Source organism: Nelumbo nucifera, chromosome 4 (assembly GCF_055504915.1).
Source record: "Nelumbo nucifera cultivar China Antique chromosome 4, China Antique-T2T, whole genome shotgun sequence".
NCBI classification, from domain to species: domain Eukaryota; kingdom Viridiplantae; phylum Streptophyta; class Magnoliopsida; order Proteales; family Nelumbonaceae; genus Nelumbo; species Nelumbo nucifera.
This window is the reverse complement of record NC_142652.1, coordinates 26,435,050-26,450,308: the sequence shown is the minus strand read 5'-3', so window position 1 is coordinate 26,450,308 and position 15,259 is coordinate 26,435,050.

Genomic DNA, 15,259 nt, shown 5'->3' with positions numbered 1-15,259 from the left:
CTGAAACCTTGTTATTCACAAACTAGCCCAACGGGGTCTTTATCTTTTCGATTTTCCAGATTGGATTGTCAACAATGTCTTCGAACAATCAACATTTCCCATATTGGGTTGTTAACAATGTTTTTGAACAGTTGTTGACCTGGATGGTTGGATTGTTTGGCCTGGGAGTTGTCTAAGCAACAGGTTCCATTTTATCCTAAACTTGGTCTTTGGCTAAAAAACATTGAATTGGTCAGCGGTCGATCCGTCAACCTGTTCAATGATTTTGACCATTTTTTAATTTTACTTTTTTATTTTTGCATTGGAATGGGCCATCAATTCGAATTAGACAGTCAAACCGTCGACCCAAAAACCGATGGCTAGAATGGTTGCAGCTCTAGGTCGGTTTTTAAAACCTCGATTGTCAATCTTGGAAGGGAAAACTCTGTTTGGCAATCTCTTTGGCATTGCTTTGTCTTTTAACTCTTATCTAATATATTTCCTGCTTTTGAAAAAAAGAATGCATTTGTGCCTTGAAAATGATAGAAAATACAGATTTCAAAACATATTTGTATTCAAAATGATAGTAAAATGAATGCAAACTTTATACTCAAAATTGATCAATATTAAAAAGATATATTTCATTTTGACATTTTTGTTTATACCTCTCACAAGTAAAATCATTTGGCAAGAGTATAAAATTATTATTACAAAACTAAACCAGCTTTGCATTTTCATTAACCAGGCATATTTGCATTTTGTACTGATCATTTTTATACTAATCATTACAAATCCACGCAATTTGAATGAATCTTCAACATAATAATGCATTTCTATCTACATTAAAAGCGTTGATACGTGTATCGTATTGGTTTTCAGGGTTGTCCATTAATAGGAGTTTGGACATTTGATTTGAGTTGTTCTAAACGCTACTATTTCTTGTAATAAAAGACCTGTAAGAGCTCAAATAAAAAAAATACGGTTTAAATCTACCGAAAATTTAGATATCGGAAGCATTGACACTTTGGCTTAGTTTGGAAGGAGTATAAATACAAATAGGTATTTTATATTATTTTGTATGTATTTGTACTAAACATATTTGTACTTATACTATTTTTAAACTGAACCAACTGTGTTAGGAATAAAAAGATGCCTTTGTAATTTGTGTCTTGTGTGTATATGTCTGTGAGAGGGGACCGTAGAATAATGGTAACCTGCCTCCAAATTGATAATTTGATCCGGAGTAGTTGGGTCTTAGAGGAGATCACATCAGCACCCCACAGTAGGTGCCTCACATGTACATCCCAGTGTGCATTGGGAACATTTCCCTTGTCATCAGGAGATGTTTCTAATATATGGTTGGGATGTGCTGTGGGACGCTGATGTGAACTAGTCTTAGAGGGCCAACCCACTTATTATGTGTGTGTAATCCAAGACAAGATTGTGGACCACTCTCAAATTTTCCCATCCCATCACCTTCCAATAAAATACATTCCAACTCTCTCCCAATATGATTTGACATTGCACATCTCGTGCATTGTAGGTCATAATCTCATGCTATAATATCAAAAATAATGATGTCATCATCGGAAAATGTTCCCAATACACGACGGGGATGTCCTGTGGAACGTTGTGGGAGGCTGATTTGAACTCATTTCCTTTGTCATTATGGAGAGATGTTCTTGAGGTAAGGCTGCAATGGTTGGTTGGGATGTTGTTAGGACCTTGTGCGTTGGTGGCTGATCCGAACTCTTTGAATACATAAATAGGAAAATATATAACAAATTGTAAAAATTTAGAGGGAGGTCCAAGACATTTTTTTTTCTTGATTTTAAGAGATACCGCTTCAGCAACAAACAAAAACATGTTTTTGTTTCTTACAAAACAAGGTTAATACATTCCAATGCTTTTGAGATAGGGGGAAAATGTCAATCAACTTTATACAGAATCTTTGAGTGCATGTGGGCAGATTCTGTCCACCCATTTAGCTTGTGAAAGACATGCATTTTGAGAATTAGACAAGAGAGATTTTTTGTTCTTCATCTCTTGTACACCTTATATTAAAATAATTATAAAAATAGACAATATAAATTATAAGTTATTATAAATATAAAAATACTAACAAAATAAAATATTGCTTAAGATCTTGAAAATTTTTTAAACCCGATCTAAATTTGCATCTACCACAAATTTAGAAAGGTGCAACTTGGTTTGACCCCGCCGGAGTTAGCGTTTTTACTCGGGCCTAGGGGGATTTAGACAAAATCCAATTCAAAACCGATCCATTGACACCCTTAACAACAACCACAATCTGAGTTCGCCCAAATTAAACCCAATTTGAAATGGATTTCCCACATAATATTCTAGATGTGTGGGTTACAGTACTTTTTTAGCTTTCATGGGCTACAGTGCATTTGCATCGATCATATGCCCAAACAGTCAAACCTAGCACATTTTCTTTATATTTTTTAAATGAAGCCTAGCATTGGAAAACATATATGGGCCATTTCTTAGTTATGTGGAAAGTGGTGTATGTACGTTCATGTTCATCCCTGTTTAAGCCGTTATGGTCGGACACGAGTTCAATGCACGGCTAGGATTCTGCCCGTGGATTTAACATCAATGCACGGTTAGGATTCATTCCACCCCTAGGGTGGAGTTAAGATTTCTAAGGGTGGAGCAGGATTCATTCCACCCCTACCAACATTTCAACCCATATTTCTAAAGAAATTCTTGGGTTGAAATGCTGCTATGTCCAGCCTACAAATCTCACTGTTGGAGAATTTAATTTCAGCATTGCAAGAAAGCAAGCATTTTGGTTGTATATTCTGGTTGTATTCCTTTCGGACCACCATTGCAAATTTATTGAGGCTGTGTGTTGGTTGCAATACAAATTTCATTTACATTTTTACATTGGTGATGTATATATATGGGAATGCAAATAGTTTGATTTTAATTTTTTTTTGGGAAAATTCCACTTTAGTACCCTAAACTTTAGAGGTAGTGTCAAGTTAGTACCCAAACTTTCAAATGTGTCACTGCATTATCCAAACTTTTAAAAAGTGTCAAGTTAGTTCCTATCGTTAACCGATTTGACCGTCAGTTATCTGATAACGTGTTGGCATGTGCAGCTTAAAATTTTTTAAAATATCAAAACTACCATTCAAAAGAAGAAATTGTTTATTGTCTTCAAACTTGAGATTGGGAGAATCGTAACTGGGAGGATGAGATGGTCTCTCCAAGGAATGACAACACTCATCATTGGAGGAACCCAAGGAATTGGGTCTCTCTCTCTCTCTCTAGTAGATTTTTCACGACTCACTCTGTGAATTTATGTAACAGTGGCATGTGTTTTTCATCGTCTTTTCAAGCGTTCAATCATGGAAGACCTTACTATCTTTAGAGCATTTGTACATACTTCTCTACATCCTTGCTGGCTTGGGAAACGAGTATGAATCAGTAGTGACCGCTCTCACCAACCGTCCAGATGCAGTAGATCTCACCATCTCAGAGGTACTCGGATCCTTACTCAATCATGAATCGTGGCTTGAAGATCAGGCCCGATTTTCTGAACCTCCTAATGCTAACTTTGCTAGGGTCAAAGGCAAAGGAAACAACAATTTTCAGCACAATAAACAACAACAACAATAGTTTTATCCAATGTCTAATAATGGGGGTTGTGGACGTGGTCATGGATGCGGCAACACTTAGTACAGTCCTCAATTCTTTCAGAATAACTTTCCTAATCAACAATAGTAGTTTAATGGAGGAGGTCGTAGAGGTAAAAATTCTGTAATTATTTGTCAAATCTGCAACAAGGTAGGACATAGTGCACTTCAATGTCACTATGCACGTTATGTTTTCAATTCTCAGAATGATTCTTATAGCGTACCAGCAGCTTTTCATGGAGGAGTTAGTTCTCCTTCAATGCAATTTGCGAATTCAAATTTTGGCAATACTCCCTCATTTGGTCCAACATGGTATCCGGACTCGGGTGCCACTCATCACATGACTCCAGAATTGGACAATTTACAAAATCGATATGAGTATGGAGGATCAGATCAAGTTAAAATCGGTAACGGGCAAGGTTTGCACATACATCATATTGGTTCATCTTCTCTTTTATTTGATCATCGTGCTTTTACATTAAAGGATATCTGCCATGTTCCATCTATTTGCAAGAATTTATTACCCGTCAGTTGTTTTACACATGATAGTGATGTGTTTTTTGAATTCCATCGGGATTGTTGCTTTGTGAAGGATTACTCGGGGAGAATAGTTCTACGAGGGGTTAATAGAGATGGCCCGAATTGCTTCCCGTCTTCATCTTAAGTATCTTCAATTCCGAAAGCTCTTGTTGGTGAACGAACATCCATTAATGGTTGGCATTGGTGTCTTGGTCATGCGGCATTTCGCATTGTGCAGCAAGCTCTCTCTCAATATGGTCTTATGGTCTCCCCTATACTTCCGATAAGTCTAGTCAATTAGTTTGTGAGTTGTGTCAAATGGGGAAAAGTCATAGATTGTCATTATCTTCTTCTTTTTAGTTAAAGAGTCCTCTAGAGTTAATTTATTCTAATGTTTGGGGTCCAGCCCGAGTTAAGTCTAGTGGTGGTCATTATTATTACGTTTTATTTATGGATGATTTCTCAAAATTTTCTTAGTTGTATCCTATGACACAAAAATCAGAAGTCTTTGATATTTTTCTAAAATTTAAGAGACATGTTGAATTTCTATTTAATGCCAAAATCCATTGTTTCCAATTTGATTGGGGAGGCGAATATCGAAAACTCTCAAGCTACTTGGACTCTCAAGGCATTACTCATCGTCTTGCATGCCCTCACACACATGAACAGAATGGTTCCATTGAACAGAAGTACAGGCACGTTATCCAATCAGTTTTATCTCTACTACCTAGCTCGAATTTCCCCCTATCCTTCTAGATGGAGGCAGCAAAAGCTGCGGTATATTTAGTTAATTGGCTTCCATGCTCCGCTATTTCACCTTATGAGAAGCTATTTCACAGAGTTCCTGACTACTCCATGCTCCGCTATTTCGGCTGTGCATGTTATCCACTGCTTTGGCTATACAAGAATAATCTCATCTTTCGTTTGTCTCGGTGCATATTCATTAGGTACAACAAGCACAAATGATACAAATGTCTTCATGTTCCCACCGTCAGAATCTTCATTGCTCGACATGTGTTTGATGAAGGACTATTTCTTGGGATTCCCACGCCCTCATTAGCTGAATCACCGCCATCCACTGGGATTTATGTGTCCATACCAACCCAGTCGGGGGTCTCCATCTTTGAGACGTCACAACCATAGGTATCCACACCATCCTCACCTCTTCCTTTGGTTCCCTCCACCTGTGAACCATCGATTCATGCATCAGATACAACGTCCACTTCCTCTGTTGACTCGTTCCCATCACCGACATGATACTACAGTATTCAAGATATTCTTGCTCATACACCGACTATTTCCACCTCTGACTATCCATACACATTCCATACAAACCAGATCCATGGACAGTACTCTTCCTCCAAGGTCACTTACTGCAACTCGGTATCCTCACCCATTTGCTCTTATCTCCTTGCTCTCTAATAACAAGACAAAACCTCGTACGTTCACTGAAGCTCTGAAGTTTGTTCATCGGAGAGAAGCCATGCAATGAGAGTTTAATGCTTTTATTACTAACGACACCTGGGAGTTGGTACCCTATGACCCCGCCATGAATGTCATTGGGACGAAATGGGTATACAAAGTCAAAACCAAGGCCGATGGTACTCTAGACTATTACAAGGCGCGATTGGTTGCACAAGGTTTTCATCAAATACTTGGGTTGGACTTCTTTGACACTTACAGTCCCGTTACCAAACTTGTAACCATTCGCACTATTCTTGCCTTGGCAGTCTCTCCTCTTGGTCCATTTGGCAACTCAACATCAGCAACGTCTTTCTTCATGGTTCTATTGATGAAGATATATATGTTAAACAACCCAAGGGTTTTGAAGACCCATCTCATCCTCATCATGTTTGTCACCTCTGGAAGGCTCTATATGGCTTACGCCAAGCTCCTCGGGCCTGGTATTCACAGCTTACTACTGGTCTTCTTGGTCTTGGCTTTTGGAATTCGACTGTCGATCCATCTCTTTTCATCTTCGCACATGACAAAGTGACTCTCTACAAGTTCGTCTACGTGGATGATATCCTGTTAACAGGAAACTCTTCGGCGGCTATTGACCAACTTCTTTCATCTTTGTCTTCAATCTTTCCACTCAAAGAATTGGGGTTTCTTCATTATTTTTTCAGAATCGAAGCTCGTTTTACTACCGGCTGCTTAGTCCTTTCTCAGGAACGATACATTTTGGATCTACTCACTCGTACTAAGCTTGATGGTGCTAAACTGGTATCCTCTCCAATGGCTCCCTTCTCGAAGCTCTCTTGTACCTCTGGTACTCCTTTGTCTGACCCCTTAGAATAACAGAGCATTGTTGGCGCCCTATAGTATGCCACCATCACGAGACCCGACATTTCCTTTGCAGTGAATAAGGCCTGCCAGTTCTTACATTCACCAACTGATGAACACTGGTCCATTGTTAAGCGTATCCTACAGTACTTGAAGTCCACTATTACCCATGGTCTTTGTTTCTCCTCATCATCATCACTTCAGCTCACGGGTTACACCGACGCTAATTGGGCCAGCTGCCTAGATGATCGGCGCTCCACTAGCGGTTATGCCATTTATCTAGGCTCCAACCTCATCTCTTGGAGCTCCAATAAACAACCAATAGTTGCCCATTCAAGTACTGAGTCAGAGTTTCGATCTCTTTCCAATATTGTCACCGAACTACTCTCGGTACAATCTCTCCTCCAAGATCTCGGCTATGCATCTCCACCTTCGGTTCTCTAGTGAGACAATATTGGTGCGACTTACTTAGCCTCTACTCTTGTCTTTCACACTCGAATGAAGCACATCGAAGTTGATTTTCATTTTCTTCAAGATCTCTCTCTCAGCAAGAGATTATTCATCAAATATATCCCTTCGACAGATCAAATTGATGATATTTTTACTAAGCCCCTCTCCTCTACTCGATTTACCACTCTTAGGTCCAAGCTTCGAGTTACCACACTCAGCTTGCAAGGGGGCTGATAGAACATACGTATCCAGATCTGACTCTATCAGATCTGGATCGTGATAAGAGTTCCGAGTTCCACTCGATAAGCTTACCATGATAGGCTTATCCTTGTAGATTATCATGGCGGTGTTCTTGTTTATCTTTAGCTCTGTATTTGAATCATTGTATGCCTCAAACTTATACACTTCTATAAATACAAAGGAACTCATGGTTGATCAATCATCAGTCGATTCATATTCAGCCCTGCTTCTTAATTTTAGTTATTCAGTTGTTCAAACTCTCAGTCTGCGATGTATCAGTCCAACTTCAGCGGGAAAAGCTCATGGAGGAAGTTTCCTTTCTATTCAAAGGGAAGATAGTCGTCTTCTTGTATAATTCCACTAGATTTTCAATGATGTATGGTTTCTATCTCATCTCAATCTATTTTAACCCATTGTTTTTTGTTGTCTTATCCTTGGCAACATCTTCTTCTCCATTTCCTTTTCTTTCAAGTTTATATTTTTCTTGCTTCATCAATTTCAGACTTTAGATTCATTTACAACAACAGATTTTCTTCCATACAAGAATGCCTTTTAATGCCAGGTTGCTCTGCCCCAGGTAATTAAACAATGTAGGAGTAAACATTAGCAAGCCAACTATGGAGTAGACTGCAGGACATGTTTCAGCTTGATGGAGAGCCGGAGTGTGGTCTCAGGTTTTCTAGATCCAAGGCAACATTCGGTAGCCGCCGATGCCTCTACAACAACATTCACTAGCCATTACAATGCCGGAGAGCCGCCGGAAAATGAAACTGCCTCTGCTATCTTGCCGTTGGCTAGGGTTTCATCATGTTCTTTGATTTTAGAGCTTTTGGAACCCCTCTTTACCGGTGATCTAAGAGCAAGAATTGTTTGATTGACTAGAGGAACAGATTCTGGGAGAAATTAGATGATAGGTGAAGGGCACTTTTGTCCTTTTTACATGATACTTAACGTCCATTAACAATTTTGAACCAACTTGACACTTTTTGAAAGTTTGGGTACTACAATGACATGTTTGAAAGTTCTGGTACTAACTTGACACTACCCCCAAAGTTCAGGGTACTAGAGTTGAATTTTCCCAATTCTTTTCAATTATTCAAAGATAGACTTTGTCTTGTTTGTTTGTGAAAAATAAAATAGTATGGTCTTACCTTTTTATGCAAAAGAATGGAAGTAGGATGGTTATTTGTTTGAGAGTGAGTTAGGAATCAAGATGATCTAGTTGATTGATCCCCATTTTATATGAGAGAATTGAAGTAGGAAGGTAAAAACAGTTCGAATCAGGTAGGCACAATGTTGTAAGCATGTTCAATGAGCACTTAAAAAAAAATTAACACCTGTCCCTTAAAATGCCTCCTGGAGCCTACACCCTTGAAAAGGATTATAAACTACTTTTGACAGTTGTCAAATGCTCATTGAACGTATTTATTATATTGTGCCTACTAGATACAGTCCCATTTTTTAGATGCAAAATCTACACTAGCTACTACTGAATAGAAATGGGACAAAAAGTATAATTTTGTATCATATAAAAATCCTGATTACAAACAAACAGACACAAACTGAACCGGCCGGAAGCAAAATTTATATCTGATTCAGATTTGCACTGCAATCCAAAGTCAGTGGAAATGGATAGGATACGTCCCTAATATTGAGCATCAATCGCAACTGCTGAAGGAGCAAAACTATTGATTTACCATTTGTGCTTTCACTTTCGCAATAAATGCTAGATTTCACCATGTACTGGACCTTGTTCAAATTTCGGTAGACCTGCAAATGTAGCAAATATTTCTCTATCTTATATAGAAAGGTGTTAGACCATCTTATAATCTCCTTGCTGGGAGACATGTGGCAAACCAAGACTGATGATGATACCAATATTGGTGTTTCTTACATTTGTAAGTTGTTAGTTGTTAGTCATCATTTTAATAGAAGTTTCAACTGGCAATGTCAGAGCAGGCATGGAGTAGCATCATGACAGATTGACAGAAATGAGATGTCCTTTCGATCGAGCTGCCACTTGTACAAGTAAAGAAGCTCTCATCCATTATAGGGCCTCATTGAAAAAGAAAAATCCATGATGAGTTAGTTAGTATTAAAATTCCACAAAGAGTTTACAAATGAAATGGTCGAAAGTTAGAATTGATCTTGTGGGGAACAAGCCAACAACTATTTGTTGCATATGGTACTGTACAAGGGAGTAGCATAAAAAACAATTGTAGATGATTAATATATGGTTATAGCTGCAAATAATATATCGGGTACCCAATATTCATTGATTTAAGAATATAAGAAACATTAAAACTAAAGCTTTTATTTATTATCATTGTAAACTTTGAATGGACAAACCGGGTGAGTTCACATCTCCGCCCCACAAGGATCAGCCCCACAACGCCCCATAGCATATCCTATTGTGTATTAGAAACACCCGATGATAGTATCAGTCTTGATGATGTCATTATTAGATGTTTTTAATATATGGTGGAGATGTGATACTGTTTAGTCCGAGGTAATGTATGAGTTGAGGAGAGTAACTAAATAGTCATTGTTGACTGGGCGGTTCCAAGCTTACAAGGATAGTATCGTGCTATGTATTCTGCGATCAAGAGAAGAAGTCAGAAGCCCGAGGAGTTGTCCCCGGGTAGATATTCCGATGCTCAAGTCAATGAGAGGGCGGTGAATGGTCAGGCCGAGCAATGAGGGTGCTAGTCCGAGCAAAGTCAAAGTATGGGTGCTAGCAGTTGGGATCCCTTACCTTGAGCATGGAGTACCTTTTTATAGCCGGGGGTCTATCTCCTGGTCAGATTAGGGTTCCGGGATAATCGGAATAGAGCTCTCCATCGAGGTTACCAGGGTAGAGTCCTACTCCTCGGTGGAGTTGTCTTCCCACCCTTATCCATAGTCGGGCTTATCCGCGTGGCGTGTAGCTGACGTGGTTGGAGGGATAAGGAAGGGGACAACGGTAGTAACATAGCTCGGTTGGGCTTGCCGACATGGCCGAGCTGAGATGACGTGGTCGTGTTGAGCTGACATGGCCGAGCTATGCCGACGTGGTCGGGTGATGACTGGGCGTCCATGTATCTCTCTAGGCCAACTCAGCCATGACCCCAACACCACTCCCCCAGTTCCGAAGTCAAGGGACGAGGTTCTCTTGGTTCGTTGTTCGGCTGAGGAACTTCTGGGCATGCGTATTGTCCGCGCAGCGTTGGTTGTTGCCGAGGGACTTCCGAGCTATTGCCTTGTTCGCACCGTGTTGGTCATTGCCGAGGAGTCCTCCGATCGTCGGTTGTAGAACTTAAATAAGAACCGAAGTTTTGGTTCCCGAACCACTCCCCCAATTCTACTGTCGATGAGGGGGAATGCTCGGCCGGACTATTGCGTGGTCGTGTAGCCTTGTCTGGGTCGGGGTTCGATTGAGGTCGGTATTGGGCATTCTGGTTGGGCCGGCGTCCTTGAGCGGCCCAGTCGAGGATCCACGTCGGTGGTAGGACTGGCACTGAGGGTCAAACCGACACAATTAATGGTCGTAACAACTGCTTGTCAGGGGCACCACTTTGGTTTTCGATGCTTTGCACGTGCGTTATTGGTCACATCGATTGGTCTTCCGAGGTGTTGTTAGAGGTGCTTCATTTGTACCGTTGATCTCTCCTCGGTCTGTGCTCATGGTGGCTGTAAAAGAAAAGGGGGGAACCCTCTCCTCTATGTCATTTGCAAGAAGGTGGTTGGTATTGTTCGGCAGTAATTGCTCGACAGGTTGCTCGGTGGGTTGCTCGGCAGATAGCTTGGCAGGTTGCTCGGTGGTTTTCGTTCCTCAGCTCTGTAGATTGCCTGATATGTCTCTTTCATCTCGTTGGTCCTCTTCCTCTTCTGGGTCCTCTAGTAGTTCCGATTCTAGATCTTCTCATGGCCCGAACTATGAGCCTGAGTTGAGAGATTTTGTGGCTGCCGAATTCGAGGAGGCTGAGACTGGTCCCTTCGAGACAGAGGTGGAGCTTCCTCTACGGGCAGGTCACCGGTTTGGCACCACGCCTTGCATCTTGACGCTCGGGGATATGGCTCGGATCCAAACTACGTACGTCATCCCCGCGGAATACCAAGTGAGGTGTCTTTTACCCGGCAAGATGGCCATTGATGCTCAGCCCAGTGAGCTATGCGTTTATGAGCATAGCTTAGAGGCTGGGATGAGGTTCCCATTGAGCGAGGGGGTTGTTGAGGTACTGGGCTGGTACAGGGTGATGTCGGTGCATCTGATGTCAAACTCCTTCAGGTTCTTGCTTGGCCTCATGTCCTACTACGCGGTCTGTGATATCGAATTAACCCTGGGGATGCTGAGCTTTATGCTCCAATTGAAGCACCACCAACAAGGGTACTACTATTTCTCTAGTAGGCAGAATGTCCAGTCACTGGTCGGGGCTCCTTCTTCTGTGAAGCACTAGAAGGAGTCATTCTTCTTTGTGCACATTCCTAGGGGTCTCCCCCTTCGGGCCGAGCTACGGGAACCGAGAACAAATATGCCATAGCCCTAGTGGACAACGCTCACTTGGGAGGAAAGGTCAGCCCTGAGCATGATCCACGAAATAGATGTGATGGTGTATACATGCTCGGAGATGCTAATGTTCGTCGGGTTGATGGAGAGGGTGGCAGGTCTGTTTCTTTTACTGTTCGTCTGCTGAGTCACTGTTCCCTTGTTTGCTTTCTACTTATCTCGGGCATTCTGTGTTGCAGGTATAAGGATGGCCAGCAAAGAAGAGATTGTTTGTCAGATGAGGGCACTTCGGCAGAGGTGGGGGCGAGCTAGTACGTAGCCAAAGGCTCGGCCCAAGATAGTGGACCAGCCACGATCCACGGATAGGGCTGCTCATCAACAAAGGAGAGTTCGGCAACGGGAGTCTGAGGAGGACGATGTTGTCATAGTTGACCCTAAAGGGGTTCGTCGTCCTATGGGTGTGTCGGGGACAGAAGCGGGCGGCAGCAGCTCGGGTCTGCACATGTCGCGGTGGTCAATTTCTGTAGATGATAACTTGGAGATGCTTGGGGTTCCCAAGCAGTTGCTGTGAAGGATCATGACCATGTCGATGGCTCGGGAATTGGTCGGGTCGGCAGTGGAGCCTTAGAGTGTGCGCTTATGCGGTCTGTTGCCCAGGTGAATTCCTTTCTTTCTTATCCCTTGTGTTTTTGTTTGTTTGTTTGTTTTTTTTTTTTTTTTTGCGCATACACTCATCATTCTCTTCTGAAAAATGCTTGTGCGGAAGTCGCATTGGTCAATAGTCTTCGAGACCTCCGATCGACGTACGAGCGAGAACACTCCGAGTATTTATGGCAGAAGGCCTAGTTGACCGAGCTTCAGGCTGCCGGGGAGCGGTCGGCTGTGCTAGAGAGGGAGGTGGCCGAGTTGAAGGTGTAGATGGCCAAATAGGCCAGCATTATCCGGGGGTTGAAGCAAGAGATTGCTAAGCTTAAGGCAGAGCGGGAGAGGTTAAGGCAGGAGGCAGTTGACTGGTACAAGGCGTCGAAGGAGATGAAGCTGCACATGGATGAGTACGTTGAGGCTTCCTTCGCAGCTGGATTCAACATCTTCCAATGAAGGATCTTTCGCCGCCATCTGGAGCTGGCCGAGGAGTCACATGGTTGGGGAGTTTACGATCCGGATACTCTGTAGGGCTCCATCGAGGAAGCTGATGAAGAGACTGGGGACGAGGCCAAAGCTATTGATGGGGCTACTGACTCTACCGCCGAGGATTGAGCGGTTTCTTCAAAGTTATGCTTTTTTTGTCTTTGTCGTGCTCTTTTTTATTCTTATTTTTTTGTATTGGCTCGGTATGTCGAGCCTCAAATGATGTAATGGACAATCTTAAGTTGAATATCAGCTCTTCTTTGTGTTGACTATATACACACATCTTGTTGTTGTTGTTGCTATTTTTACTTGTGCATTTTTCTTTTTCTGTCCGAGGCATGACCGGCCAGGCTATCGCCTGCCGAGCTAGGCTATGCCTCAGTGTCCTTGGCCTTCTTCCGATCGAGATGTGGTTGACCGAGATCTTTCGGTTCCCGAGCTCTCAGCCAAGGGATGCTCAGTTTCTGGTCTCGGGAACCTTTGGGGCCCTTCTAGGGTTAGCCGTTTCCTCGCTAGCTCAGTTGTTAGTCGGTGGTTATGCAGAGTTCCACGACCACCCTTAGGCCTCGGTGGGTAGGGGCGTTCTTTCTCCACATTTTAGGCTCAGCCATGGTCAGTTGAGTCGGGTAGCTTAGTCGGCGATACACTGCCGAGCTAGGCATTATGGGCTTATCCATTCTAGGGTTGATGGAGTCACCTTGGTCGGTAGTGCGGTTTGGCCTGTGCATGTGTAGTGTGTCCGGTGAGCATGTATGTGCCTGGGGGTCAGAGATGTAGCTTGAAAAAAAGGAGACTTTTATTGCTTGTAGATCTACTGGTAATACATTCTGAGATTTCCCGAGTTTCTGCTCCTTGGTATTGGTCGATCTTTGAGATATTCGAGTCTATAAGTGCTCGGTCCGAGGACCCTGGTAATTCTATATGATCCTTCCCAGTTTGGTACGAGTTTGCCTTCTCTGGGTGTGGGGACTATGACTCTGTGTAGGACGAAATCGCCTGTCTTGAACTCGCGTCTTCTGGCCTTGGAGTCGTAGTGCTTTGCCATCCTCTATTGTTGTGCGACCATTCTTACATGTGCTCAGTCCCGAGCCTGTTCTACTAGGTCCAATTCCGTGTGCAAATCTACATCATTCTGCCCCTCGTTGAATAGCTCGATCTGGATAGTTAGGGAACCTATCTCCACGGGGACTGTGGCCTCGGCCCCGTAGGTCATACTAAAAGGGGTCTCTCTGGTGGCGATCCGCGGGGTCATCCTGTATGCCTAGAGTATGCTCGGCAACTCCTCAACACACCTTCTCTTGGCTTGGTCCAGGCATGTTTTCAGGCCGTATAGCAGGGTTCGGTTGGTTATCTCAGTCTGTCCGTTACTCTAGGGTCAGTGCATTGCGGTAATCCAATGATGTTTTGGTCGGCACAGAGGGCTTCGAACTTCTTGTCGGTAAACTGTGTCACACTGTCCATGATGAGTATGCGAGGGATGTCGAAGCGGCAAATAATACCCTGCCAAAAGAAGTTCCGAGCATTATGGGCGGTGATGCATGCCAAAGCTTTGGCTTCCACCCACTTGGTGAAGTAGTCTATTGCTACAAGAAGGAATTTCTTCTGCGCAACCACGGTGGGAAGGGGCCGAGGATGTCCATTCCCCATTGGATGAACGACCACGGGATGGTGATCGACTTTAGGGGGGCTGCAGGCTGGTGATGGAGATTGGAGTGCCGTTGGCAGCTGTCGCACTTTCGAACTAATTGGGCAGCATCTTGCTTCATCGTCGATGAGAAGTAGCCCTGTCGGAGTGCCTTAAGGGCCAATTTGCGCGTGCCAGGGTGATCTCCGCAAATGCCCTCATGTATCTCCCTAAGGACGTAGTTTGCTTCGGCTGAGGGGAGACACTTCAGGTATGGGAGAGTGTGGGAGCAGCTGTAGAGTTGGCCTTGGATAAGGCAGTACCGGGCTACTCTATGTTGGAGCTTCTTCGCTTCTACTTGGTCTTCTGGGAGAGTGCCTTTTTGAAGATACTCGGCTATGGGGTCCATCCAAGATGGGTCGTGCTGTACTAGGAGGATGAGAAGGCTTGTTGGTGCGATGCTCGGCTGGGCTAATGTATCCAGTCGTACAGTCGAGCCAAGGTCGGACTGTGGCGAGCTGGCTAGCTTTGAATAGGCGTCGGCTCGGGTGTTCTCGGATCGAGGGATCTGCTAAATATTAAAATGCTCGAGCTGCTGAATGAGTTCTTGCACCTTTTGTATATAACTCACCATGGAGGGGGTCCGAGCCTCGAACTAGCCGTGGATTTGGTTGACCACTAGCTGTGAGTCATTGAAGGCTTCGATTCTTCGGGTCCCAAGGTCCAAGGCAAGGCGGAGCCCAACAATCAGGGCCTCATACTTGGCCTCGTTGTTGGACGCCTTGAACTTGAACCTAAGGGCGTGTTCCATCACTACGTCGTCTGGGCCGAGGAGGATGAGGCCGGCATCGCTACTCTACTGGTTTGACATGCCATCTA